The following is a 4,703-nucleotide window of genomic DNA, read 5'->3' as shown; positions in this document are numbered from 1 at the left end:
AGGTGTCCAGTCCAGGCCCCCTCACAGTCCTGGCACCACTGCCGTGCACTCCACACATGCACTTGGGGGCCCATGCACACGTCTCTTGTGTTTTGAGGTTTTTCTACTCTGGCTAGTGGATGCAGGAACTATTCCTCGCTCTGTATGAACTTTGAGAATGACTAGCCCTGTTCCTTCCTGACTGTTCTTACCCCAGCCTTATGTGGTTATCATACTCTAGAGCTCATCGGTTCTCACCTGAAGACGCGGGCGGAACCCTCTGCAGACCCATCCAACAGGCTGTGGTACTTTCCTCAAAAGGCTGTGAAGAGATTGTATCAAATTATCAAATGCAAAGCGCCTAACTAGTGCCTGGCCCCAAACAGGCACCCGGTGTTCTCAGTTTTCTGCCTCTTATTCGTAATAAAAACAGCAAAATGAATTGCTCTTGCACAGCGTGAAGCCTTTTCTGACATTTATGCGAACTTCCCCACACCAGAGCTGCTATAAAATCCTCCCCGCCGCCTGGAAGACATCACAGCTGTCATTTTCCTCATTCTCCGGGCCGCTCTCACAGAGCACACAAGTCTGTCTAGCAGGTTGTTCAGTTAGTGCTGCTGCCTTGTTAGGGCCCCCAATCTAGCGGTTTAAACGTCCACTTCATTCTGCTCGTAGCCTGCGGCTCAGGCAGCCCCGAAGGCCCCGGCGCGGCACTTCCGGCGTGAGCGCCTTCCCGTAGGCGCAGTCGGCACCTCCACCGTCCGCCCGGGAGACGGCCTTGGCCAGAGGCGTCAGTTCACTGGGTGCATTTCCTGTTTCCCACATCCTTGCAGGTGCTAGTTGTACTGAGCTCCTCACCAGCATGCGACACGGTTCTCTTCTGCCTCTGCCACTGCCATTTGCCTCACTCTTCACGAAGTGCTCATTTATGGCCTAGAGGCCCGTCCTCCAGCAGCCCCCCAGGCCCGTCTCGCTGCCTGCTGCCTGGGCCCACGGACAGGACCTTTTGTGCTGGGTTTTTGAAGCTATTGCTCCTCTCTGGACATCCAATTGCCCTTCCAGTTATTACTGTGTAGCAGATGACCCCCAAACTTAGCCGCTTAAGAAACAGTTTTTTCTTGTCATTCTGTGGGTCAGGAACTCTTGCAGGGCTCAGCTGGGCAGTCCTTGCTCGAGGTCTCTTACGAGCTGGCAGTCAGACGTTGGCTGGGGCTGGAGTCATCTGAGGGTTCCACTGGGACGGATGTCGTCGATGACTCACCCGACAAGGCCGGCAGCCAGCGCCGGCTAGTGGCTGGGAGCTCAGCCCACGCCGCTGAACGCTGGGCCCACACGGGGCTTCTCCAGCACAGCAGCTCAGAGCAGCTGGACTCCTGAGTTGGTGACTGACTCCCCAGCAAGGGTCTCCAGAGAAGCAGGCAGAAGCTGCGTGGCCTTTCCTAGCCTTGGAGACCAGAAAACGGCACATCTTTCCTTCTCTTAACAGCCAAGGCAGTCACAGTTCACCCGGCTTCAAGGGGAGAAGACTCACAGCTTACCTCTTGATGGAGGGTGGTAGGGATACATTTTAGAAGAGCAGGAGGAATGAGAGATATTGTTGCAGCAAACTTTGGAAAATACTGTCTGCCACACGGGTAGCTGATAATGTCCGGGGACAACAGGTACTTTCCTTGTCTTAAAATCAGAATTTACACTCTTTTTTTTTTTTTTTTTTTTTTTTTAAAAATNGATCACGCCCTGAGCCGAAGGCAGACGCTTAACCGCTGTGCCACCCAGGCGCCCCCAGAATTTACACTCTTAAAATCAGAAATTAGGATTTTTTTTCTAAGAGCAAACTAATGAACTTAGTTTGGGCAGTCCTGAGCAGGCACGCAGGAGGCACCACGCTCGGTTCCAACCTTCTTGACATTCCTGAGGTAAGAAGGCTTGTGTCATGCACTTTGAGTTTCAAAAATGGACATATTCTTTCATTCATTCATCCAATTAAAGTATGTGAACACCCATCATGTGCCAGGTGCTGGGGTACAGTTATCTGCAAAACGAAACGTGGTTCCTGACCTCCACTGGCTTACATTCTGATGGGAGATACAGCTCATGAATGAAATAATTACGTAAATACCTGTAAAACTGTGACCGGGACAAAAGCTGTAAGGGAGAGATGTAAAGAGGGATCGTGCTTAGGGGACTCAAGAAAGGTTTTCCTGAGGAATGGATGACTCAGCTGAAATCTGAGGAATGGATGGGATTTACCCATGAGAAGAGGGTCAAGGAGAACATACCAAGCCGAGGGACCCACCTGAGAAAATGTCTTGGGACAAGAGAAGGACAGGATGAGGGACTGAGGGAAGTTCTGAGAGAGAAGCCCGACCAGAGGCTGTGATTCAGTGACACAGACTTGGTGGGGAAGGGAGTCAGGGAGTGGATCTAAAAGGCATTCAGGAGACAACACTGATAGGACTTGGTGATGGAGGGTGTATTAGGCCTCTACTGCTGCTAACAAATTACCGCAAGCTCAGCAGCTTAAAGCCACGTCCATCTGGTACCCCACTGTTTCCATGGGGTGGGAGTCTGGGCACCACTGGGTCCTCTGCAAGGCTGCAGTCAGGTGTTGGCCAGGGCTGGGCTCTCATCTGAGGCTCAACTAGGAAAGCTCTGCTTCCAAACTTACACAGCTGTTGGTGGCATTCTTTCCTTGGGGGCTCTTGGATTGAAGGCCTCAAGTTTTTGCTGACTGTCACCTGGAAGCCATCCTCAGTTCCTTACTGCGGTCCTCTCCACAATATGGTGCCTTGCTTCTTCAGAACCAGCAAGGGAGGGAGGGTCCCTGCACAGGATGGGTGTTGCAAACCTGTATGAAAGAATCAAATCCACATAATCACATACATCCTGACACCTTTGCTGGACTGTGTTGGCCAGAGCAAGTCACGGGCCTTTGTCACACTCAAGGGAAGGGGACCACACAAGGGTTGAATCCTAAGAGATGGAAATCATGGGGGCCACTCGGAGGCTATCTTCCATAGAGGAGTTCTGGGGTAGGAGCACAGGGCTGTGTCAACCCAGGAAGGAGAACAGATTGAAGGGGGTAGGGGTGGGGAGCGGAGAGAATGGTTCCAGTTGGGACACATTGAATTTGAGGCACTTTTGAGATGTCCAAGAGGTATCATGTGGGTACTTATTTGAACTCACGATCTGGAGCAGGTAGGAAATACAAATTAGCAAACCATGTTCACGCCAAGTGTGGATGAGATTGTCCAGGGAGGGAGTATGGAATGAGGAGAGGACCCAGGATCTAGTCTTAAAAGAATTCCATCCGCGAGGAGCGGGGCAGAAAGCCTTGGGCCTATGGAGGAAGCAGAGACGGAGCAGCCAGAGAACAAGAATAAAACCAGGAGAGTGATGTGTCTCGCAAGCCAAAGGGAAAGAGGCCACCAGTGTCAATACTACTGGGATTCATGGAAGATGACTGGAAAGGTCAGCTCCATTTAGCAACAGAGCAGGAAGTCACTGGAGGCCTTCACAAAGCTGTTCTGGGGAAGTGGTGAGATCAAGTTGGGTTGGGGTCAGCTGCCCCGTAGGGGAGAGGCAAGAAAACGGGAGACTGTGAGTATTGTTAGAGTATTTCTACTGTGAGGGAGCAGGAGGCAGGTCCTCTCTGGAGAGTAAGGAGAGAGCAGTGAGGTTTCAAACAGTGGTGAGTGACCGGTGGCACAGAAGAGAGGCATGGAGGTCCCGAAGCCAGACCTCACCAGAAACACATCTGCAGTGCAAACAAGTTGGCTTTCTTACTCACGGGGGCATCGAGGGAGATCACTGCCCTGGGACACCTAGCAAGAGAGATTCTGGAAAGTCCTTAGGAGACTGGGGTTTGGTAGGTAGTTCTGCGGAACACTAGGATGTGGGGCTTTGCTGTGGATTGTGTGTCCAGAAGAGGAGGTAATTCCACGACGGGATGCCTTAATCAATCTTATCTAAAAGGCAGGAGGCCCAGACAAAGCTCACTCGTATAAGGCAGGACAGAGGGAGTTTCGGTCATTTCTGTGGCTTAGACTATGCTCTCATTTTGTGTGTTCAGACATGATGAGCGCGGCCTCGTTTTCTTCGTCTGTCGGAGGCTGATGTCCACGTTCAAACTGTGTCGATTCATCAGGAGGACGCCGAGGCCTCGAGGTGCGCACGGCCGGACGTCCCGGGCTGGCGGGTCACCCGCTGCTGCTCTGGGGCACCTCGTGGAAGCGCCCTCTTTCCCGCCCGCCACCAGCCTGCACCGGCGCGGACAGGTCGAGGGAAGCGCCCTGCACCCTGCGTTTGCTGGGTCTCGGTGCTGGCGTCCGGCCGGGCCGCCTCGGCTTCTCTGTCTCTACGGCAGGCCAGGAATGCGGGCCTGCTGAGGCGGTGTGAGCACGAAGGGACCGAACGTCTTCGCGGACATCAGGGCCCGCTACGCTGCCACTGAGCTCCGACATTTCCGGCAACACCCGCCTTCTAGGAACCGGACACCAGGCCGAACGAGAGCAGTAAGAGTCTGCCCCGCCGCCTGTGGGGAACGTGGCGGCAGCGGCGTCGCCTCCGCCCACCCAGGCGAACGCAACTTGCGCGCATGCGCCCAGTCCGCCCGCCCGCGCGCAGGACTCTGGGGCGGCCGGGCCACGCCGCGCGCCGATTGGTGGAGCTTCGGGCCCGCCTTCGGGTGATTGACGGCGCCCGGGCCGCCACCGCCCCGCTGC

This window comes from Ailuropoda melanoleuca, chromosome 2, assembly GCF_002007445.2.
Source record: "Ailuropoda melanoleuca isolate Jingjing chromosome 2, ASM200744v2, whole genome shotgun sequence".
NCBI classification, from domain to species: Eukaryota; Metazoa; Chordata; class Mammalia; order Carnivora; family Ursidae; genus Ailuropoda; species Ailuropoda melanoleuca.
Note: the sequence above shows the minus strand (reverse complement) of the source record.